Below are 25,147 nucleotides of genomic sequence, written 5' to 3'. Positions count from 1 at the left end.
GGCACTGTTTGTCAAGTACACTTGCCATCTGGAAGGAAACCAAGACCTACTGTGAGCTATGGATTGCTGTGTCCAAACTGCCTTTTGGCCTGATGTCCCAGGAGGGAAGGAACAGCCACTTGCACCCAGCAGAGGGAGCATAATACACACCTGGACTGAGTCCAGACCAGGAGGCACAAGGTGGCAAGGGGGACAAGTTCCTGGCCCCCAACCTTTTGCACCAGGATACCATAAATGCCAACAGACACCCACTGGAGTCATTTCCACCCACACCACACAGCTGAGGTATTGAGGTGCTTGGTTTCTGACCAAGGAATTCACATAGGGCCTAGGGTTTGAACCAGGCAGTCTGGTGATGGTGGACCTAAACACAAAACAAATGTTTTTTTGTTTTTAAACTGGAATTAAACCCAGAAACCTTATACCACTAAGCTATATCTCCAACCTTTTTTATTTTGAGATAGGGCCTCCCAAAATTGCTGAAGCTCAAACTTATAATCCTCCTGCCTCAATCTCCTGAGTCGCTGGAATTATAGGCATGTATCACCATGCCCAGCTACAAAGTCACATTCAAAAGGAATGGCACATGATGTGTGTTCCATGGGCACAGAAATTGATGCTTCTTTCTTCTCTCACACCCTTACACAGCTGTTGGTAGACACCACTGTCTCTCTTTCATACAGGGCACAGCAACTACCTGTGTCTTTAAACATGGGAAACCTACAGGTGCTAAGAGTTCAGGAGAGGCCACCTGATGTTACCCAAGCTCAAACCAAACAGAAGCAGAAGAGACCATGATTCTCCAAGCACAGCAGCTCAGAAGAGGACTCCCCTACCACATTAAAGGCCATGGCTGAAACAGCAGGGGCAGTGTGCTTCCACCAGCACAGGTGGGCCAGCAAGAACAGCATCCCTGTGGGTTCTGCAGCTGACCTAGGTGACACCTGCAGGCAGGCCTGGGCCCCAGTGCTAAGGCATGCTGAGTGTGAAGAGGAAGGTCCTCTCAGGAGCACTTCTATCATGTACTTTATATTATTCATTTATTTTTCCAGATGGGGTTCCACTAAGTTGCCCAGGCTGGCCTTAAGCTCTTGAGCTCAAGCAACTCTCCTGCCTCAGCCTCCCAAGTAGCTGGGATGACAGTGCTGCTGTGGTGCCTGGTCCTGTGAAGATTTTTGAAGTCAGCATATTCAGGAGAACACAGAATTTAACAACACTAGCAATGACATACGTGCCAGCAAAGTGACAGGAGCAAGTGGTGACATGACTGTGGTTTTATTTTTCCCCAGTGTGCACTCAGCCTTTCTCTGACTAGCACTTATCTCTATAATCAGATAAAAATCATGATAAATGCCTACAAAATCTCTGACAAAACAAAACAAAACCAAAAAACATGGGATACCTCTCAGATGTTACCAGGATATGGTGGGGGTCGCTGTGCAGGGCATCTGGTGAGCAGGAACTGGGGCAGAGAATGGAGCACCGTGAGGTCAGGTCACACTCCAGTAAGCAGAGTTTGGTATCTTCCCCAAGGAAGAGACTGATCAGACCCATTCTCAATCTGCTTCACATAGGGCAGCCATCACGCAGGACGTCCCCACATTTTTCTTCTAGAAATGGTCTTATCTGCTTTTTAAAATACTCCCACAAGTGTTTCTTCACCAGAGGCAGGGGGAAAAGAAGAGGCATGACCATGGAGTGCATGCCCTGGAGGCTGGAAGGCCCCTTGGGCAGGGGATCAATGTCCTGAGGACAGAGAGCTCTGGGGAGGGCCCCATCTGCCCTACCTCCCCACCGTCCCAGCACATGGGCTTTTGGAGCAGCAGGAGCACATCGATGCTCATTCCCAAAACGTGTAGTGAGGGGGTCTGGGAGGCCCCAGGATGCTCAAGATACCTCAATGTCAAACTGAGAGAGAGTGCCAGCTCTGTCTCCAAGTCACAGTGTGGCTGAAGGGGAAAGGATGGGCTCCACCTTTTCTTTCAACTCTGCTTAAGCCCAGAAAGAATGCAAGATTGGTGCTGGGAATGAGGCTTATGGGTGCAATAAGGAGGAGAGATAAGGAGAGAATTTCCAAGAGGTGGTGCAGAAACGAAGGGATGGAAAGGCCCTCCTGACCCCTCTACACCTGCCCTACTTGGTCACAGGGTCTCTATATGCCTCTAATAGGTCAGGGGACCCTGACCACCCACACCAGAGCTACTGATGATTGGGAGAAAACTGATACCTCTTCCTCTCTGAGGCCCAGGCTATGCCAGGGCTGTGCTTTCCCTGCATAAATCATAGGCACCTGGACAACAGAGTAAAACTGCTGGAACTGGGTAAAGAAGTTCCTCAGGTTGATGGGGTTCCAGGTCTGGGGATGTTGAAGATGTGGCTCAGCATGATGTTGGCTGCCATCTTCTTCCCCTTCACCACCTCCTTCTTTATGTTATTAGTGAAGAGGTTGTGGAATTTTCCAGTGTTCCAGGAGGCCTCATGCAAATTGTGTCATTATAATGATGCCAGTCTATGGGTTATAGCAAGAAAAATGTCACACTTAAGATTTCAAATCCCACCAGCCCAAGGCACCACTCCAGAAGACAGAAATACAGTGGAGCAGCAGCCAGGCACAGTGGCACATGTTTATAATGCCAGTGATGCTAATGCAGGAGAGTCACAGGATGGAAGTCAACCTTAGCAACTTAGAGACCCCTTCTAAAAAATAATTAGAAACAGGGGAGTACAGTCAGGATGAAAGGAAGGAAGGAAAACAAGAGGACTCTGGTAAACTGAGGTGACCAGAACTCACTGCATCAGCTACCATAAGCAGGTTATGCCTCTACTGAGAGAAATCCTAGACAATCCACAGTGATGAGCTTCAAACCAAGTCTCTGCTTAGCCATGCAGTTCAGCAAGCCTGGTAAAAGCTTTCAACATTACCACATGTAGGTTAAATATTTTATACCAAAACTCCATCCCTCATTAGCAACTGAGTCCTGTTCTGATAAATGAGCAGGGTACATAGTGGAACACCCACCTCAAAGAGAATGGTGAAGATTACACAGCAGACACAGAGCCTCTAGCAGGTGCCCAGTATAGGGCAAGGGCTGAATTTATGGCTACTCTGAGGACAAACTGTAAGAGACACAATTATAGACCAAGAAAACCCAGTGACATTAATTGTAAAATAATTAGAAAAAAAAGTGGTTAGCCAAGCACCATGGTTGAATGCCTGTACTCCAGGCAATTTAGGAGGCTGAAACATGGGGATCCAAAATTTGCAGGCAGCCTTGGTAACTTAGGAAAACATGACCCAAAATTTAAAAAATGAATAAAAGAGCTAGGGATCTGGCTCAGAGGTAGATCAGAGGTAGAGCACTTATCTAGCATGAACAAGGCCCTAGGTTCCATCTACAGCACTGTCAAGAAAAGAAAGCAAATTTAAAAAGAGAGAAAACCTATACAAGGGCTGAGAGCTGGGCATGATGGTACATGCCTGTAATCCTAGAACTCCAGAGGTTGAAGCAGGAAAACTACAAGTTGGAGATTAGACTCATCAACTTAGGAGGCCTTAAGCTACTGCACACTACTGCCACATTGGTAGGCCCTGCCATCCCAGCTTTACCTTGTCCTTGCCTACCCTGTCCCTGCCAGGTGACAGTTGGCCAGGGTTCATGTGCTGATTGGAACCTGGCCTCCTCAGAGCTTCTCCCTCACCCCACTGTAGCCCCTCCCTTTGTGGGAATTTTCAGAGCAGAAGTTTCATCTCTCCTTGTGGAATCATCTGATGAAGTCCAGTTTTGCCTCAAAGCTGAAGTCCTCGAAGTACACTATTGTTATTAAAAATTACGTGTACAGGGGCTGTGGTTGTGGCTCAGCCATAGAGTGCTTACCTAGCATGTGCAAGGCCATGGATTTTATCCTCAGTACCACATAAAAATAAATAAATAAAATAAAGATGATATTGTGCCCAAACAAAAAAACAATATATATATATATATATATATATATATATATATATATATATATATATGTATGTATGTATTTTAAATTACGTGTACAGCCATGTATCATGGTGTACATAAAGCCACTCTAGAGGATGAGACAGGAGGGCTTCTTTTCTAGTTGGAGCCCAGATACTTGAGGACAGCTCAGAAAACATATTTTTAAAATCCTGGGTCCTGGAGGTCACTCAGGACAGGGCTAGGTGCTCAGGCAGGCCAGGACTGCCAATATCTTCAGAGAGGGTCACCGAGGAAGAGCTGCTGAGGGACTGAAGAGGTGCAGAGAGTTCTTTCCAAAGATTCAACAGATTGAATGTAGAAGCCACCCAAGTGCCACTAGCAAAATGTGATGAGGACAAATAACAGAGGCCCATAGGGAGGCTCTCCACACATTATCCTGCTTCTGGTCACCACCTGGCCCCCTCCAGGAAGGGCCAGCCAGCAGCTCCCTGTTCCTTGCTTTGTCCCAGAGTCTGTCCCGGTAGTCGGGCCCACCCTGCCCACATCCCCAGACCTTTCTGTGGCTCCATCCTCATTCCTTCCCATTTCCTCTCACATGAGTCAAACCACAGCAGGGGCAGCGTGCAGCAGAGAACCCATGCAGACCAGGCAGTCTACTCCGCACGGCAGCACCCAGGCCAGGACACAGGCACCACAGGAGAGGCCCTTTACCTCTGGATCACAGGAGTGAGGACTTGACACACAGGCAGTGGTTCACATGCCCCCCTGCCTTCTGTGGCTGCTTGTACATGTACTCAAACTCCACAGTGCATTTGGAGCCTTGGTTGCAGGGAAGAACGGACTTGTAAGGAACGGCTCTATACAGGCTCTGCCTTGGAATGACAATGCTGTCCTCGGTGAGAGACCCATACTCATGTAAGTCCCTGCAAACCAACAGACACTGGCCAGTGATCTAGAAGTCTTATTTCAGAAGATTTTTTTTTTCTCAAACACACCAAGAACACAGACCCAATAATGGACACTGACCAAAATGGCATGTCTAGAACAGGACAGGTCTTACTTTCTAGTTAGAACAGAAAAAAGAGCCATGGTGAAGGGAGACAAAGAATGCATGCTGGGAGTGTTAAACACACTCACCCAGGGAACAGGGTCACCCCAAGGACTCACTGATCACCTCTAACAAACACCAGAGGGACTGGGGGCCCCAGGACTCACTCAGTGTAGTACATCTCACAAGCATCACTCCACTCAGGCTGTCCAAGCTCTTCTCCTCCCCTGATGAACACAGTGTGGAGCTTGGGGTACAAGGTGACATGTGTGGGGATGATGGTGTGGAAGTACATGGTGATCCCCTCCTCGGGGTTCAGCCAGCTGGAAGAGGGAAGGAAGCACTTCGGTCACTAACTGCTCCTGGCCCAGCCACCCCTCCTCTTTCTCCACTAGTCATTTTCACCCCTGGCCACTGCCCACCATGAGTGGCCAAGAAGAGGAAAAGAGAGTGTGAAGCCCCAGCCTGGCTAGCCCACCTCCCCTGCTGACCCCACAGCTGAACTGTCCCAGGGGCCCTCAATAGGTGCGGACAGCATCCCTGGGCCCTGGGCCTGGGCAGGGCAGCCTGGTACCTTGAGGGGAAGGCCTGACTGCTGGCCTTCTGGTTCTTCTGCTCCTTCTCCTTTGTCACAACAGCTGTGTCATTTTTGTCACTCCCTTCTGGCTTCCTCAGGTCTTTGGGCTCTGAGCTGTTTTCACCTGGTTTTTCTCCAGGAACAGCCAACCTGTCCTTGGTCTCACCCTCCTGAAACAAGCAACAAGCCCCAGCCTGAAAGGCTGCCCCTCAGCTATGAATCTTACAGCAGCCCAGATGGACTGTCCAGTCCTTCCAGTTCACTCACATGGCTTCTGAGGACCTTCCCCAACCTTGACTGGGCCCTCTTCCCTCTCTCACTTCTGGGCACACTAGTTTCTTCCACTGAGAACAGGCTGCCACAAGATACCCCCAGGCCTTAGCACACCAATCCTTTCATCTGAATGTGTCCCCAAAGACCCCAATGCTCAACCCTAACTCCATCTAGCCTCTGCTTCCCCAGAACCTCCCTGGAAGCCTAACCCAGCCTCCTTGGCTGAGGGACCACCTTCCCTCATGGCACCAACCATCTCATTCCTGGGGACCCTCCTGGTGCCAACCATGCTCTTTTTCCCAGCTCACTTCCTGTTGCCTGGCTTGGCCTCAGTCTTCCCCCATCAAGAATGAGAGCTCCTTAAAGGAAGGCTTTGTCTCCTGTGCACTGTCCCTAGCTCTCCACAAACATGCCACACAATAAGACTGAAGATGGGCTAGTGACTGACTGCAGGAGAAGGAGCTGGGAAGGCCAAGCAGTGTAGCCCAGGCCAGCCTGGAGAGAAACTTGTACCTAGCACTGTTCCTTGGAAGCAGGGAGACTTGCTGGCAGCCCATTTGCTGACTGAACATTATCTTTCATTTGTTTCCCAGCCATGTTAACTGGAATATCTGTCTCAGCTGTAGCATAAACTCCCTAGACTCATGGGGTCTAAGCCACAGAGACAAATGGAAGCGCTGCTCTGCCCCAAAGGCTTAAGATCAGCATTGGTCTAAATGCTGAGTGTGGGGTTAACTGTCTATCCCCACCTCCCCAGCTGCCCTCCCAGAAAGGGAAGCAACCTCTCACACACATGGCACACCAAAGGTGCTAGGGCAAGTCCCATGCCCCTGACCACCACTCACCCCAGAGGCTGGGACTTCCAGGTGCTGCCTGGCCCTCTGTGCTTCTTTCTGAGGCTCAGAATCCCCTTTGGACTCAGGCAGTGGGAGCCCCTGGGCAGAATCTTTGCAGGTAGATGTTGGTGGCCCAGACACCTCCTGAGAGAGGCTCGTGTCCCCAGAGAGCGTGGAGGTGTGAAGATCTTTTTCTTCCATGTGTTCCTGTGGTGATGGCCTGCTCTGAGCCATATCTCCTGTGGCTGCACCCCTGCACTGGCCAGCTGGACCAGCCTGCTGGGCTTTGCTTTGGTCCAGGGCTGTATCCTGGGACCAGGGCTGTGAAGGTGAATTTGGACACTGGGGAATGGAAGGCAATGGGGCCAAGATACCTTGCTCTGAGGAAGCAGTAGTGTCCTGAGTCTTTCTCCATTTCTTCCTTTTGTTCTAAACAGGAGAGATATACCAATTTTACTTCTTAGGTTTACTAAAACTTGCTTCACATTTCCCTCCCATTTTTTTTTGTCCCAACTCTCTGGTACAGCAGGCTTAGCTCTGGTGAACCACTTACATTTGTCACTCTGCCACTTCTTTATCATGGGTGGACCTGAATTAAGCAACCAAGAGTGGGGTTGGGGGAACCAAGGAGCAAGAGGCCAGGCAGAGCATTGCAAAAAGGGGCTGGGGGTGTCACTGCAAGATTGTTCTTGGACATTACAAAACTCATGGACTGTCCATGTGATACCCTTTGTGTTATGTGTCACAAGCAGAAAAACTAGAATTAAGAAGAGGAGGAGACTGCAGAGTGTGGAGGAGAAGTGAGGCTGCTCCTGGGCTCTGGAAGTCTTGGGCAGCTCCCAGCCAAAGCTGGCACCTTGGAAACCAGGAATACAGCTTGTGAGGAACAGGCTTCTGGGATCCTGGCCCCAATGGCTATGATGCTCTAGAGGAGGAGTCTGTGGGCCACTGAAAGCAAGTTGTTGATATATCCTGAGTCCTGGCCGTATGTGGGGAGACCCTGCCACGCCAGACAGCTGGGGGTGAACCTGCACTTGCCCTAGACCCCCACTCCTTGAGTTATGCCATCAAGAAAAGGGAAGAACTTGGGTAGATCTGTGCCTAGGGGGTACAGCCTTCTTGTGAGTCAGTATGCAGCTTCCCCAAGAATCTTAGCTGACCTTCCTGCAGAACTTCCAAGATGCCCACAAAGTCAATCCCTCCAGGCACCCTGAGCACTCCTAGCCTGAGTCATGCTCATGGCTGGGCTCCTGAGAGTCAGCGCCCAGTGTGTGCAGTAGAAAGACAGGGCTTAAGAGACTTTTTTATTTTATGGTTCTGAGCATAGGACCCAGGACTTTTCACAAGAAAAATAATTTAAGACAGAAACTTCTCCATCTTCCAAGGGCAACCAAATCACCCAAGATACTGTTAACATGGGCAGTGACTCAACAGTCTGGGTGGGTCCCAGGGTACTCATTTCCACAGGCTCTCTGGAGGCACGTGCTGCCTGCTCAGGCCCAGTCATGAACATGAGATAGTGCAGCAACTGGTGGTCCTCTCCATGGCACCCCAGGGTCACCAGGAAACCTCTGAGACTGCTGGATAGGTCTGGGGTCTCCTGACCTTAATGGTGTCCATAAGCATTCTGATGGCTCCAAGTAATTGCTGAAAAATACCACGTCAAAACAGTGTAGGCTCTGGGAGGGACACACTCCCTAAGCCCTTCCCAGAGACCCTGAAATGTCAGTGCTTAATCCAAGTGGTGTTGCCTCCACACTGAGCCACTGAGTGATGTGGGTCTCTGTGAGGCACAAGGACCATGAGGGCATAAGGGCAAAACAGGGTCCGGTCCCACGATGCTGGACACATTATGAGACATGCCAAGGACAAATCCAGCCAGGAGGGCATGGTGGGAAGTCAGAGGCCACCCTGACTCATAGGCTTTCTAGAGACGGTGGCAAGTGGCTGAGTCTGAAAGATGCAGAAGCTCTAACTCAGCCTGCTCTCCTTGGCAAGGACTCACAGGTCTTTGGGCACAAAGACCCTGCCAACCAAGGCCTCCTGCTTACCCAAAATTAAAGCCAAAATCCAGCACACACAGACCCCATGAGGCTCAGGCTGCGCTCTGCCCTCACCCAGTGTAAGTAGCAGCTCTGGAGTGAGTGAAGCCTGGGCACAGGGAGTGACTCCAGTAGCACCTGGGGACAGCACTGAGTGCAGAACTGATATATATATATATATATATATATATATATATATATATATATATGTGTGTGTGTGTGTGTGTGTGTGTGTGTGTGTGTGTGTATGTGTGTGTGTGTATGTGTGTGTGTGTGAGAGAGAGAGAGAGAGTGTGTGTGTGTGTGTGTGTGCGTGTGTGTGTGTGTATATATATATATATAAAATGAAAAAATGGCTGGGATGTGATTTAGAAGTAAAAACACCTCTGGGTTTAATTCCTGGTACCAAAAAATAAAAACAAATAAATAAAAAATTTTAAAAATCAATGAGAGGAACTAGCCCCTAAGTATAGATGGGCCAACTGCCAAAGGAGTTGGTCAGGGAGCCAAGGGATGGGATGCTGAACCTACTTTTTGCAGGTGTCATGGCTGCTGTGCTGCACTGAGCCCTGGAGAGCATCCTACTGCCCTGGATTTTCAGCTGCCTCCACCCACAGACTGTAGCACAGCCACACCCAGCCTCACCACACGCCACACTAGCCAGGAGATCCAATGGACTTATTAAGCCACCAGGTGCCCTAATTTCCTCATCTGTTAAATGGAGCAGATGTCCCTACATAACATGGTCACCATAAGGATGACCTGCAGTGAAAAAGCATGTCTAAAGTCATGGAAAGCTCTCTAGCTCAGCAGGGGACTGAGGCTATGTCATCATGCACAAAGGGTCTTCAGGGCCACCTGCTGACAATGCAGGGTGGCACAGGGTGGGTGTGGGACCCATGTGGTCAACGTCCCACCTCTCCATTGTACTGGGAAAGGTCCCTGCAGCTCGCTGTTCTCACCATGCACCCTGAAAGGATAGTGGCATCAGCTCTGCTCCAGCATCAGGGTCAGCCCTTGTGGGCTCCTTCAACCACTGATTTACACCTCACGGCCACAGCAAATGGAGGGCCAGGCTGGAGAGTCTGTTAGAACCAATGGGGCTTTGGGGGAAAGCTTTCCCTCTTTCTTCTTCTTCTTCTTCTTTTTGTTCTGAATAGTTATACATGATAGCAGAATGCATTTTAATTCATTATACACAAAAGGAGCACAACTTTTCCTTTCTCCAGTTGTACACTATGCAGCGTCACACCACATGCACAGTCATACATGTACCTAGGGTAATGATGTTATTCTCATTCCACCATCATTCCTTCCCCTATTGCCCTCTTCTCCCCTCCCTCCTCTTTGCCCAAAGTTCCTCCATTCTCCCCCTGCACCCCACTCTCATTATAGATCAGCATCCACTTATCAGAAAGAAAATTTAGTCTTTGTTTTTTTGTGATTTGCTGACTTAGCTTACATGATATTCTCCAACTCCATCTATTTTCCTGCAAATACCTAATTTTATTCTCTTTTAATGCTGAGTAATATTCCAGTGTGTATATGTACCACCATTTCTTTCTCCATTTATATGTTGAAGGGCATCAAGTTTGGTTCCACAGTTTAGCTATTGTGAATTGAGCTTCTATGAACATTGATGTAGCTGTGTCACTATAGTATGCTGATTTTAAGTCCTTTGGATATAGACCAAGGAGTGGGATAACTGGGTCATTTTCCTCTGTCCTGAAGGAGCATCCTTTGTTCCCTGGATGAAGCAATGAGGCAGGGAGCTGGGGATTCCATGTGACCAAGGGATGGGATGGTCTGTAGCACAAGAGACAGTCGCCAGGAGGGAAAGGAGGCAGTGCAGACTGGTAGAGCCACACCTGCTCTTCAGGGCTACCAGCCAGGTGCCTAGAATGATCTCGCCTACAGCCTTAGGATTGATCAGTGATATGAGCAATAAATTCCACTTAACCAATCTGAGTTGAATTTTTGGTAATTTGCAAACAAAAGTTTTCTGATGGTTCAAATAATCAAACCTCAGATTCAGTTATTTTTTCCTTACAGAAGTGAAAACTAAGTATAGGTAACCAATGTCCCAATTTCCAGGATGAAATGGATGCCAGGGTCTTGTAGATACCTGAAGGTCACCACATGGCACAGAGGATCCTCCAGGCCCATCAGAGCACACACCTTGCTTCAACCTTAGAACAGCTGCTAGCTGCCCTCTAGGTGTGTGGTCAGCAGGGAGGCACTCAGCAGCAGGATTTGAGAGCGCAGGCACCCTGGGGTGGGGCTTGAAGGTGCCCTGATGAGGGTCTGGCTATACCCTCCATGACACAGTGGTGAAGAGACTGCAGGAAATGCAAGAATGGCCCAGGGAAGACCCTTGGAAAGACCCCAGTCAGTTCCTTGAGGACAACTGCCAGGGAAGGGTTAGTGACAGGTCAGTGACAGCCCCCTGTGGACCCATACCCTTTTGGCTATACCTGGGCAGCAGCAGGCCACTCATTTCCCATATAAGCACAGCCCAAATCCCTGATGGACAGAACTGCAGTGACTCAGGTGGACCACAAAAGTTGGCCCTGGAGGAAGGTCCATACCAGGATTCCAAACTCACCAGGGCACAGCCCAACTCATGTGGGAAACAATGTGTGACCATGGTACTCAGGATGACCCACAGCCCTCTGTGAGTGACAGCTCCCCCTGCAGGGTGAAGCAGCTCTGCTTTCCTCCTGTGCATAGCACCTTTATTACACAAGCAAGCTTCTCTTCTTGTGTTATAGTGAACCTGGAACACACCCAACCAATGCTCTGGAAAATTACAGGGCAGGATCTGAAACCCAAGGAACAGACATCAAGCTCTGTAGGGCACCCACCATACCACTGGTGTCTCAAGCACAGCTTGCTGATGGGCAAATGCCCAAATTGGACACCACCTGGCTGGTAAGTAGAACTCTGGGTGGCCTATGGATGACAACGGAGAAACTTTCACAAGAAATAGAAGCTAGGAGTGATGGTGGGCAGGTAGGATGTGCAGCACAGAACAGAAAGATGGCACCCCCAAAATTACCTGCCACAAGTGCCAAAACCTGAGTGGGTGCTGCTGCCTCACAAACAGCTCAGTTCCCAGCTCAGTTTTCTCAGTGGAGATGTGAGGGTTACCAGCTATTCTAGGGCTGGCGGGAGGCTCTGCAGCCAGAAACACTAACTACCTGCTCATCATCCACAGTGAAGGTGTCCAAGACGTCGCACAGAGCAGCCTAATCCATTCTCCTCTGGCTGAGAAGGTGCTGGGCAGCTGCCTGCTCACCAGGTATGTCCTCTATGGTAACTACAGAAGGTTCAGAGGCCACTCCCTGTTGAGACATGACACCTTCAGACAGCACAGGGTCACCCACATACCCTGGAGCCCTGCCTCAGCCAGGCCCAATCAGGGAAACCTCATGGAGCAGGGAAAACACAACACAGAGCCCAAGGCAGCTGAGACCAACAGGAAGAAGGATGCAGGCGGGCAGGCTACAAGTGTCCACCAGGTAGGCAAATCAGGTCATAGTTCCCTGGGGCCTCCACCTGAACACCTGGGCCTCTGCTTCCAACATATTCAGCTGCAGAGGCTTCAGAGGTCAGTCAAGACACCCAAGGCTCATCCAAGAATAGCCTCTAGAGCCTCCAGAGGCCAGGTGTGCCTCCACCAGGCAGCCTCTGTCAAATCATGCCAGCAAAAGGCTGAGGAAAGAAAGCCACTGAAGGCCAAGGGCCACTTGGAGCATCCACCTGACCCACTCAGGCCCCTGCTAGGTTGCTTCCCTTGTTGCCATTATGCTCTAGGCCCTAACACACTAGACTGAAAATCAAAATGTAGTAACCCATACTATACTCAAACAAAAATTAAGCTGATATAGGATCTTTGTAGGAATCAGGATAGAAATAAGACAAAACTTGAATTCCCAAAGAGTCCATTTCAATGGCATGACAAGTTTTTTTTTTTTTTTTTTAAGATGGACACAACACAATGCCTTTATTTATTTATTTATTTATTTTATGTGGTGCTGAGAATCGAACCCGGGTCCTGCCGGGTGCAAAGCGGGCGCTCTACCTCTGAGACACAATTCTAGCCCCACATGACAAGTTTTAATCCTTATCTTTTTTGTGCAATCAAAAATTTAATAAGAGGGATGTGGATGTTGCTTTGTGGAACAGTGCTTGCCTGGCATGCATGAAACCGTGGGTTCAATCCCTGCTTAAAAAAGAAAAATTACTAGCAAACATACTATTTTTTTAAATGTGTACTGTAGATGGATCCCAGCAGTGCTTTACCACTGAGCCACATCCCCAGCTCTTTTTATTTATAATTTATTTATTTATTTATTTATTTATTAAAATAAATGACACAGGCTTTGTGCCACCTGAGTCTTTTTTTTTAATATTTATTGTTTAGTTTTTTGGCGGACACAACATCTTGTTTGTATGTGGTGCTGAGGATTGAACCCGGGCTGCACCCATGCCAGGGGAGTGCGCTACCGCTTGAGCCACATCCCCAGTCCTCTTTTTATTTTTTATTTTGAGACAGGGTCTCACTAACTTGCCCAGGCTGGCCTTGAACCTGCTATCCTCCTGCCTCAGCCTCCCAAATTGCTGGGATTATAGGCTTGTGACACTGTGCCAGACCAGCAAACTACTCTTTTTACTATTTTTTACTATTTACTTATTTTAACTAGATTAACTTCTTGCTTCATGAAGCCCCATAGGATGGAAGAAAACTAAATCCAGTATTTAAAATGTTTCACTTGATTCTAGATGTAAAGATAATTTGAAATTAAAAAGAATTTCTGAAAAATCAGTCTGTTTAGAATCATAAAAAATTGAACACATGTATACGGAACACATTTAAATGAGCATGTAAATAATTAAATTATTATTAAGTTTAATTTTTTTTTTCTTTTGGGTACTAGGAATTGAACTCAGGGGCACTCGACCACTGAGCCACATCCCCAGTCCTGTTTTGTATTTTATTAGAGACAGGGTCTTACTGAGTTGTTTAGTGCTAAATTGCTGAGGCTGGCTTTGAACTTGCGTTCTTCCAGAATACTAGGCAAGCATTCTAGAACTGAGCCACACCCCGGGTCCACCTCCCTGTCTGTACCTGTGTTTTGGAGACTGTAATTGGCCCTCTCCCAGCCCATTTCTTGAGGAGAATTCCCATTTTAAGCTGAGAATTCCCCATTTTAAGCTGCCCTCCTTTGTGAATGGTGGTCAGAGGATAGGGAAAATTTTTTATTTCTCATTTATTTCTGGATTTCTCTTTTTCTTTCTTTTTTTGGTGATTCTGGGGGTTGAATCCAGCACCTTCAGCATGCTAGGCAGGCGCTCTACCGCTGAGCTGCACCCCATTCCCCATGGTACCTTGGTTATAAAAGAATGAAATTTCGGTATTGCCAAATGTGTTTATCTTCTTTATGTTTTTCTTTTTGTGGTTTTTAAAAGGTGGCTTTGCTGTATGAGGTTGTGACTCAGTGGTACAGCGCTTGCCTAGCTCATGTGAGCTCTGGGTTCCATCCTCAGCACCACATGAAAGAAATAAAGGTGAATTGGGGTTGTGGCTCAGGGGTAGAGCACTCGCCTAGCATGTGCAAGGCCCGGGTTCAATTCTCAGCACCATATAAAAATAAAAAAAATAAAAATAAAGGTATTTTATTTAAAAAAAGAAAAAGAAATACAGGTATTGTGTGTCCAATTACAGTAACAATAAATGCTAAAAAAGGTGGCTTTGCTAATCCAAAGTTATAAACAGATTGTTATATTTTATCTAATACATTTATAATTTTAGTCTGTTTAGGTTTCTAATGCATAGAGAACTTCCTGATGTACACAGTAGGAAGAAATTCCATCTAAATTCATTTTTTCTCAAATGAATCCCCCAACACCATTTATTAAATGGTTCATTCTCCACTCACGAAGAGCTTCCTCTATCTTACACTAATTCCTATATATGTGCAGGGTTGTCTCTGGCTTCTGGTCTATTCCAGTTTGGTACTTGTTCCTAACCTACAGCAGCTCTCATTTACCATTGCTTTATAAAATATTTACATATGGAATATAGCTCCTTCGTTGTTTCAAATTTTTTTTTTTTTCAGAATTGTCCTGATTGTGCTTTTTCCCTTTCATGTGAAGCAGCTCGTCAAATTCTATGCAAAATGATCTTGGGGTTTTGGCTGAGAGTACGCTGAAATCACACATTAATTTTGGGAGAGCTGGCATTGAATATTACATTGGAATTTCCGCCCACCGGCAGGGTGCTCAAGGGTATTCTCTGACGGTCTTTGGTAAAGTTTGTCAGTTTTCTCTTCTGAGGTTTCCAAGTTCTGGTTGGGCTCTTCAGTGGACCAAACTCTTTACAAGTTTAAAGTCTGTCTAACCCCCTGCTCCCCACACCCTTTCAGAGGCCTCTGCAGGCCCTTCTGCTTACACAATTGTTACAGATTGCTTACTTTTTCCAGCTGTTCCCAAAGTTACAACCTGTGTGTTTCCACATGTGTCGGGTGAAGTCTGAAGGCCAGGCTGGGTTTCAAGTCCTGCTTGGGGGGGAGAACAAGGTTGGTGAGGATCTAGGAAGATGGGAACGGCAAGGGGCGCTGGGACCCCAGCCGGGGGAGGAAGGAGCCTGTCCTTTAGTCCCTGGGAGGTGGCCTGTCTGGAGGGAGGGCATCTGAAGGCCCAGGGCTGGGGGAAGGGTGGCTAAAGCTCCCTTCTTGGCAAAAGGGTGGGCAGCAGCCAGCTCCTCCATCCTGTGCCTTCATGTGTGTGTGTGTGTGTGTGGTGTGTGTGTGTGTGTGTGTGTGTGTGTGTGTGTACGCGCATGCGTGTTCTGCACACGTGGCATCCCTGGGGCATTCTGTTTCTAGCGGCTTCTCATGTTTTCCAAGAGAGTGGCCTGGGCTCAGAACCCAACTCAGCCACTTCCTGCCCTGCAACCCCAGTGTCCCCGAATGACACCTCCTCTGAGCATCAGGGCTGAGAAATTCTCTGTCCCACAGACTGTGAGCTCCAGGGGAGGTGGGTGAGAACTCTTGCACATGGCTGCACTCCAATAGGCACGTGACTCATGGCAGGTCTAAACAGAATTCATGCATCCATCCTGCTGGGGAGGGGTGTGCCCTCTGTGCAGAGAACATTCCAGCCTGAAGGATAAAAGGGACCCAGAGCCTCAGTGGAAAGGGCTTGGCCTGTTGGGCTCCAGAAAGAAGCTGGAGGCCTGGGGTGTGGCTCAGTGGGGCGCTTGCAGCCTGAGGCCTGGTTAATCCCGGCACTGCCCCAGACAAAACAAACAGGACACAACAGGGTCAAACACAAGAGGTAGGAACCAGTGACAGAGAGGGACCTGCTCTTTTAACAGGCTGCTCTCCTGAGGACAAGAGGTGGAGGGGAGGGGGCTCTCCCAGCTGCCCTGGAGAGAGACACTGGGGCCTATGGGCCTCGCAGGCCCCTTTGCACCTCATGGGGACAATCTGAGCTCAAAGCATATCACTCTCTCTGGCATCCTCACTGTCGCCCATACCTGATGGTTACCAAGACAGAAGAAGAGAGTACATTGTAGGTCTTATAGCCAGAGAAACAGAGAAATGACCTACTCCTTTTAAAGACAGGTAGAGTCAGGTCGGGCTTGGTGACCACACCTGTAACCCCAGAGACTTGGGGGCCAACACCTCAATTGTCGTGTAGGCCACCGTGTTTGTGGTACCTAGTTACAACAGTCCTAGTAAACTAATACCTTCTGGAAGGAGAGGAAAGCCTGTGTGAGCCCCCCCCCCCATGCAGACCTGAAGCTTCCTAGAGGAGGTGATGGTGAATGGGGCACTGAAGGATGGTAGAAGTTCACCAGGTGGGAAGTCATAACATTCCAGGCAGCAGGAAGAACACATGTAAAAGCCAGCTGAGGCTGTTTTTTGGACCTCTTTTGAATTTCCTGCCTGCCCTGCCAAGCATCTGAGATCCAGAAACTCTTTTGCTCTGAGATAATGGAAAGATGACGTTGACCAGGGAGCCCCTTGGGCCAGGCCATGAGATGCATCATTCTCACGGGTAGGGGGTGCATACAAGCCTGCCCATGAAGCCCGGCTGGCTGTGGGGTGCTGGCTAGGTGGTGCAGGCAGGAGGAAGCTCCAGCTGTTCCTCAGGGTCCAAAGCCTCTTCCTAGTGAGGCTAGGGTGGGCCGCTCTGGGCTGGCTGGGGCTTTCTTGTGGTTCCAAAGATGCACAGCATCCTGGAAGGACACTCAGACACAAGTGGCTCTCGATACAAGTACTTTATTTTAATTACAATAGTGCCACACAAAACTACAGTAGCACGAAACATAATACAAAAATAGATTCCCACCTCCAAACCCCACACCCATGTGCCCACAGAGAAGCAAGCCCGAGGCTCCCCTGTCTTGGGAGTGCAGCCTCCATCTCTCCTTGGCCTTGACACTGTGGAGGGGCAATGGGAGTGGGGACGCTGCCTCTGCGTGGGCCTGGACTTCTCCCCTGCCCCGCACATCCTGACGGGGAGTGCCATCTCCATTCCCTCTGGCTAGACTCCAGCCCAAGACACTTGGTGTCTGGCTGGTAAGCACTGACAGTTTCCTGGACCACCCTTCCTTGGGGAAGGCAGGAGGGTGGGGCAGCGGAGGCACAGGGAGGCGCAGGGACGGAAAAGGGCTCACCTCCCAGGTGGCTGGCTCTAGCTCCTTCCCTGGTTCCTTCTTTCTTTCTTCCAAAGAGCTCCCAGGCCTTGAACTTGTTTGTGAGGAACAGGGCCTCACCTGGAGTCCACTCACAAGCCTCCTGCTGACCAGGCTGTCTGTGCCTCTTGGACAAGGCTTCCTCGGTAAGGGGCGTGCCATGGGGCAGGGCCTGGTCTCTCCACAGGAGATGCTGTGCGGCTGCAGTTGGGTCCACCTACCTGGTGGAGCCTGAGCATCCGCTGTTGGAAGGAGCTGTGGCCTCTTGGAAGGGGTGACCTTCTTTGTCTCTTGACTCCACGGGCCAGACTGCGCTGAGGAACCCTTCCCTTAGCCTCCTGTCTAAGGAGGGGAGCCTGTCCAGCTGCAGGGGCCGTCCTGATCTAAACCAGGGGGCCTTGATGGCTGGAGCACAGGGCGAGGGCAGCAGCATCTACCTTCTACTACCCAGGGCCACAGTCCTGCAGGCCAGAGCTCCTGGGGGCTGACGGGTGGCCCTGTGAGCATCAGGAGTGGGAGTATGGCCTTGGGTTCCAATCAGGACACTTGGGGGCTCCACTGAGGAGGCCAGGATCCGCTGGGGCAGGGGTCATCTCCTCAGCAAGGCCCAGGCCGCAGCCTCAGATAAGGCACTAGAGAACTGGTCTGGAAGCTGACCAGGCTGGGGGCTGAGGACGGAGCTCAGGGGAGGATCTGGACCCTTCTGGAGACAAGAACGGCAGTCTCTTTCCTCCTTCCCTTGGGGGAGAGGGATCCTGCAAGGCAGAGCCCAGAATGGCTGGGGTGGGGGGTTGCTACAGAGAAGCAACACGTCCCACGGGGTGACCTGAAGAGGAAGGGCCAAAAGAGAAGGTCTATGGGCAGCTGCGTGCATCTGGTGCTGGAGGGCCCTGTGCTCCAGATTCAGGGTGCTTGGGTGCCCTCAGACTATGCTGGGGACCCTGACCTGGCTTCATCTGCCATAGCCATCAGTCCCCTGCTGTGACTGTGGGGCTGAGATCTTCCTTGTTGGGGTTTCCATGGTTGAACTCTGGGGGCAGGGGCAGCAAGCTGAGAGCAGCTGGCCCTGAACTGGGCCTCTGCCTGGCTCCCACATTTCCTGTCTGTGGGTGGCCATGCAGTAGTCACCACAGTCAGAGGATTTGTTTAGTGGCCTGGGGCAGGTGTGTATGTGTCCCTGCCTCAGCCCAGCCTTGCAGTGAGGGGGTAAATCAGTGGGGCTTCCTTGTCCACAGGTTATTTAGGAAAAAAAAAAGAAAACATAATAAATATAACAATCCTTCATGCAAAAAAAAAGTGTTTTAAATGCATTTTTCCCTGAAGATTTCCAGTGTATTCCACAATGTTTAAAAAATAGTTCCCCCAAAAAATATATCTTAAAGCATTTGACACAGTGGTAATTGTGGTCTATGTGGTGCTGGATGTGGGCGAGGGGGCTGTGTCCCCTGGCCCTTGTCACTGTGGGGACCAGGCCTGGTGAGCCACCAGCCCAATACCCAAATGCCCGCTGGAGCTGGTGCACGCTGGGATGCCGGTCTGCACAGGGGAGCAACTCGGGTATGTGAAGGACCCCCACCTGGCCCAGTGCTGGCTGCAAACCCTCCAGTTCGGGGAAGGGTCCCTGGGAGGCCAAGGGGCTGGAAGGAGGGGCAGACTCGGCAGCCTCCCCTCGGGGCTCGTCCTCAGCCCCTTCCTCTCCTCCGTCTTGGCTCTCTGTGCTCTGCCCTTTACCAGACTTCACATTTGTGACCAGGGTTCATGGGTGACCCAAGGGGGCAGTGGAAGTGTTCTGAGAACTCTTTGGAATTGGAGAGGGAGCCGATGACCCTGAAGCGGGAGGGGCTGTGGGGGTCGGTGATGAGGCCTTCGTGGGAGCTCTCGGGCATAGGGACAGAGCACCAGACCTTTGAGGGAACAAGGGGGAGAAGCTGGGGTCACTGTGCAGGGGTGGAATGAGCCCTCGCCTGGTGCTCACACCCCAAGAAGTCAGGAAGGCCCGTGGGTGGGTCGGAGGGGAGGCTGGTGTGCGCCCGTGCCCCTCTCTGACGCAGGTGTCACCGAGCTGTGTCTCTTCAGCCAGAGCCGGGTCTCTGTCTGATGCCAACGTACCAGGCTGGGATTCTGCCCAAACTCTACTTTACAAATCTTGGATTTAGTCCAGATCTCATCTTTCCTGGGCAGGGCACTCTCTCGAGAAGCAGCTCTGGGAATCAACTGAAGGCCAACTCAAGTGCCGACCTGGTGGGTCTTGATTTCTTTCTCCCCCGGTTCTGGGGACCGAACCCAGGATTGCTCTCTCACTGAGCTACATCCCAACCCTTTTCATTTTCTATTTTGAGATAGGGTCTTGCCAAGTTGCTGAGGCTGACCTCGAACTTGTGATCCTCCTGTCTCAGCTTCCCAAGGAGCTGGGATTATAGGCATGCATTACCGTGTCTGGCTATGTTAAGAAGTTTCTAGAACCCCAGAACCAGGAGGGGCCTACTCCACCACATACAGGATACTAGTATTTTTTCTTGGCCCTTCCTTGAATCTCTCTAATGACAGGAAGCTCACCTCCTCACAGGGTAATGACCTGAAGATGGTCTGATGAGTCAGGGAGCTGGTGATCGGAGGGGACCTGTACCTGTTCCCCTAATGAACTCACCTGTGCAAACCCCAGGAAGAAGAGCTGGTCATTGGTGAGACCCAGCATGGGCAAGGTCTGCTCCTCCCCATTCTTCTTTACCCAATTCTGGTAAGCCTGGGAGGAGAGAAGGCCAGAGGTTGAGGGCAGCCAAGACACAGGGGCGAGGGGCTAGTGTGCAGGCCGGGGCTGGTTTCTGGGGTCTGGGCCTTGGCTCAGCCTGGAGGATCCCTCCTCTTTCTCTGCTCCCTCCCTAAAGGGGAGTGCAATTGACCCCAAGGCCTAAAACGCCATACAATGCCGATGGCTCTCCAATGTGCACTTTGGCGCCAGCCTCTTCCCTGATCTGGATATTCAACTGCCTTAGCAGGACACCCAAGGTCACATCCAACTCAGCATGGCAAAGAAGGAATAAGTCACACACACACGTACCCTCACCAAACCTGCCACCATACGATGGCACCACCACCCTCCTAGTTACTCAGGCTCAAAACCCAGAGTGCCCCCCAACTCTTCCAGCCAAGTCAAACACCCCAAATCTGACCCTCCTCACCCTTCCCCCTGTTCCACAGGGCCTCTTGCCTGGTTAATCACACAACAGCTTCCAACGGGTCGCCCTGACTCAGAGGAACCAAGGACACAAGCCTGGTCCCCTCCTCATGTGGCAAACCGTCTAGGGCGGGTGTTGGCAGACATCCTCTGTGAGGGCCGGAGTAGATGTTCCAGCTTTGGGGCTACCAGTCCCTGTTGAACTATCCTCCTCTGCGTTCAGAGTGCAAAAGTAGCCACAGGCAACCTGTGGACACAGTGTGGCCAGGTCCCCCAAACCTACAGGGACAGGCTGGGGCTGGATTTGCCCACGGGCTGCGGGCTTGCAGACCTGCCTTAAAGAAGGATTTATATCATGTCTCCTGTTTGACCCTGTAGTGGCTCCCACTTTCACCAGAATAGAACCAAGCTTCTTTCTCAGTGACAGAGGCCCTTGCTTTCTACTCCTTCCACCACCCCCTGCCCCTGGCCCTTTTTCCTTGGTGAGTTGCCAGGCTGCCTCTCGGGCTGGGACCTGTATGAGAGTCACTTGCTTTCACCTCTGGCCACCTGAGGGTGCAGGTCAGGGGCTCAGAGCCAAGCCAATGAGCTCAGATGGTAGCCACTTACTCTAGACTAGGATCAGAACCCAGAACTGGCTCTGTGCTCAGTGTCCAACTGGACTCTGCTGCCCTACCTGGCAGTGGGTTCCCCCTCAAAGGTAAGAAGGGGCCAGTTCTGCAGGTGGACCCCACCCTGGCTCTCTCCCGGGTCTCTCAGGCAGGTGGTCTCCGAGCAGAAGGCCTTGGGCACCCGCCTCAGGCTCTGCATCCACAGTCATTGCTCTCGTCCTCCCCACCCCCACCGACAGATGAGGAAACTGAGGCACATCACTCCTGCAGTTTGCCAGGCATCTCTACGCTGACCTACTGATGAGGCATCTGGACAGATGTGGACCTGGACAGGTGCACAGGGGGAGCAGACCCACCCGATAGGCCCCCTTGAGGCCCCCGTTGTCTGCGATGTTCTCCCCAAGGGTGTGGCGGCTGTTCACGGGTTCCCCGTTCACGCTGTAGCTGCTATACTGCTCCACCATGCACTCCGTCTGCTGCTTGAAGGCCTCCACCGAGGAGTTCTTCCACCAGGGCCGGAGGTTCCCGTCCTTGTCATACTCCCGCCCTGTGGTCAGAGCGCAGGAGTGGCACCGTGGGACCTGTCCCTGCTATCGCTCTTCTTCCCTCCCAGTGACAAGTGGGTTCCTCTGTCTGACCCCCACCCTCCAGCCTGCACAGGGACAGGATGCCCATCAGAGGGCCAGAGGACGGGCCAGACCGAGTGGGAGAGGGTGGGGGAAAGTGGCCAGGCAGGCGGCCGAGTGGCTGTGCAAAGGCTTGAGGCGCGGGGTGGATCTCCACTGGCCAAGGGCCTCGGATCCCAAGGAATGGAGGCCAGCAAGGGGCCAGTGGAGTTGACAGAGTCAGGAGCACATGACAGGCCTGGTCTCCAGGGTCTCTGCCACTTCCTTCTTGTCCCCAAGAGGGGGCAGTTGAGGAAGACCCTGGACATTAGCTGCTGAGGAGGGTGTGACTTCCACATCTCTGATTCCCACTTTGCACCGAGCACCCAGCACCCTGCAGAAGGTGCTCGCTATAGTCTTCACACGATCCTCTCCACCCCCACCTGGATCTGTTGCACCCATTTTGCAGATAAGGAGGCTTGGAGAATGACGTAACTTGCCGAGTTGAGAGCATTTGGCAAGCGGCTGAGCCAGGGTTTAGACTCTGGTCCTTCTCTCCAAAGCTAAGTCCCAGGGAGCAGAGGCAGCGGGGCTAAGAAGCTGATGGGCTCTGTCTGGAGGGACCCCAAGGAACCTGTATGTTGATCATCAAAAGCGTGAGTCAGCTCATGGCCCACAACGACACCAATGCCACCAAAGTTTAAGGCCCTGGAGGGAGAAACGCAAAGTGAGAACAAGGCCTCTGGCTCCTGCCCTGTCATGTGGCCCTCACTTCTTGGGCCTGAGATGTAGCAGAGTCTCTCGGGGCTCTGTGGGACACAGCCCTGGAGACAATGAGAGGCTGGGCAGTCTAAGGGAGCCAGCTGTGCCCTGTGGGTGACATGCACGTGCTGGACACTCTAGAGGATCACTGTCCCCTCCCACAGACTAGCAGTTAAGCTTTAAAGCAAACGGAGCCTGGGAATGGGCCAGCATCTCTTCCCAAGCTCCACACGGTCATCCCAGGAGTCCAGCTTCTAAGACAGCGCCCTCACCCGCCAACTCCCTGGCTGTGACTGCTCTAAGCCACCGTCACAGCAGTATTTCCCACATGGGGCTCTTGACTGCACAACTGTGCCATGTTCCCTGGTTGCAGGAGCTTTCGGCCCCAGAGACCCCTGGAGGGAAGGCAGGGGACGGGGGATGCTGCGCTCTGCACCCACGACGCTGCAATTCTAGGCCACCTTGCCACCGGGGCTCAGATGGCTCAGTAAGATGGCTGTCAGGGTCAGCTGCAGACACAGGGCTGGCTAAGGGGCGGGGAACCCATCAGGGCACCAGTACCAGAGATGGCCTACTTGGGCGAGGAGCGGGTGTAGAAGGGCGCCTGCAGGATCCCAACCGAAAACACGATCTCATTCTTGGTAGGCAAGTAGTAAGCATTCACCATGGGCGGGGTCATGCTCCACCTGCAAGCAACAGGTGCGAGAGAGCCCAGGAGGTGGGCGGAGTGGAACTCCAGTGGGTTCTCCTTGACCCCGGGCCCAAGTCAGCACAAGGACATCGGGCAGCACTGTTTCTGAGGGGGAAACTAGAAAACACCTGAATGTCTATAATCAGAGATGTCACCTCAGAGGGTGCCACACCAAGGCGCTCACAGACAGCAAGAGGGACCATCAGATATTGAACTGAGGTTATTTTTGAGGCTTGAAATGTGTCTAGAAACTGTTCTAAGGTGTGGTCTGTGGACAGTCCCCAAGATCCTCTGGTTTATGATGTCAAAACTATCTTCATTATAACATTGAGACACTTTGCCTCTGCCACGTGTTGAGATGTGCATCATGGTACAAAAGCAACTGTGGATGACACTGCTGCCACCTAGGCAGGGAGCCAGGCAAGTCCTAGCGGCCACCTCTCCTTCCCCAGAAGGTGCTCCAACCAAAACAATCCAGCCAGTCATTTTCATTGACAACACCCAGGAAAAAGTAGCCTAACTATTAATTCCATTAAATCTCGGCCCCCAAGTACCAGTCTTTAATATCCCGTGTGACCAATGGGGAAATACCCACGTGGTGCTTCAGACCTCTCTCATCCTCTTCGGATGACTGACCAGCCATGGAATTTTGGACTTGGGCAACTAGGCAGACATGTTCTTGAAAATGAAAAGGGAAGCTTAGCACCTCAGGGGAAAAATTCACATTTTGTCATTTATTACCAATGATAAAAATCTGAGGTTTCAAAAAAACTAAAGTTTTAAAGAAAAATTATAATTTTGGAAAACTTGTATTGACCATCATGAATTTGATAGTACTTAAAACTTTTCTCAGGAGGTCAACTATGATGTTAACTAATGTGAAAAAAAAATTTTGGCTGCAGCATATGAGAGTGAAAAATCTGTAAATCTTAGTGGAACCACATTTTTTTTTCTTTTCTGTTTTTTTTTCATACTGGGGACTGAACCCAGGGTGTGTAACCACTGAGCCACATCCTCAGCCCTTTTTAATATAGTATTTAGAGACAGGATCTTGCTGAGTTGCTTAGGGCCTTGCTAAGTTGCTGAGGCTGGCTTTGAACTCATGATCCCTCTGACTCAGCCTCCTTAGCTGCTATGATTGCAGGCGTGTGCTACCATGCCTGGCAAAACGCTATTTTCCAAAGGACCAATGCATGAGGCCATGATTATGTAAAAAATCCAAAAAGTGCAAGACAGATCAATGATTTTAGTGTACAGGGCATGAAAAGTTCATGGATAAGTTTTCAGATTTTTTATATTGTATTTTTTTTGTGGGGGGGCAAGGAGGCTAATGGGGATTGAACTCAGGGCACATGACCACTGAGCCTCAGCCCAGCTCTATATTGTATTGTATTTAGAGACAGGGTCTCACTGAGTTGCTTAGTACCTTACTTTTGCTGAGGCTGGCTTTGAACTTTTGCCCATGCCTCCTGAGCCACTGGGATTACAGGTGTGCACCACCACGACTGGTTCAGATTTTCCACACTGCATTAATCTTTCCTTCCTTGGGGACTGAACCCAGGGGTGCTCTATCACTGGGCTTCATCCCTTGCCCTTATTTTTTACTTTGCTAAATTGCCTAGGCTGGCAATTCAGGCCTTCTGCCTCAGCCACCTGCGTAGCTTGGGTTGTAGATGAATACTGCTGTGTCTGGCTAGAAGACAAGTTTAAGTGAAAAATTTTAATCTAAAATTTAAAAAGCCAGGTAAATTGGCAGTAGTGTCTGTGCCATATTCTGAAGGCGAAGGCCCACCTACCTTCTTGTTTGTTAGGGGGACCCTGGTTGACAATGGAAAACTTGGAGGAAAAGGATGTTTGAACCTCCATTGCCCAC

At 50.5% G+C, this 25,147-nt stretch overlaps 2 pseudogenes across 1 annotated transcript in view; both read right to left on the bottom strand.

Moving 5' to 3' along the window:
* Positions 1-2,147: 2,147 nt before the first annotated feature.
* On the bottom strand, positions 2,148-6,882 carry LOC120883655 (E3 ubiquitin-protein ligase RNF213-like; annotated as a pseudogene).
* An 11,828-nt stretch (positions 6,883-18,710) lies between these two features.
* Positions 18,711-25,147, bottom strand: part of LOC144373522 (endothelin-converting enzyme 1-like) — a 64,226-nt pseudogene continuing 57,789 nt past the window's right edge. The window contains exons 13-17 of the transcript XR_013433173.1: positions 23,159-23,269; positions 22,456-22,529; positions 21,573-21,763; positions 20,078-20,173; positions 18,711-19,334 (exon numbers count right to left, since the gene is read on the bottom strand). The product of XR_013433173.1 is annotated as an endothelin-converting enzyme 1-like (transcript). The remainder of the gene's footprint in view (positions 19,335-20,077; positions 20,174-21,572; positions 21,764-22,455; positions 22,530-23,158; positions 23,270-25,147) is intronic.

This window comes from Ictidomys tridecemlineatus, unplaced genomic scaffold (assembly GCF_052094955.1).
Source record: "Ictidomys tridecemlineatus isolate mIctTri1 unplaced genomic scaffold, mIctTri1.hap1 Scaffold_42, whole genome shotgun sequence".
NCBI lineage: Eukaryota > Metazoa > Chordata > Mammalia > Rodentia > Sciuridae > Ictidomys > Ictidomys tridecemlineatus.
This window is presented reverse-complemented; position numbering and strand designations above follow the sequence as displayed.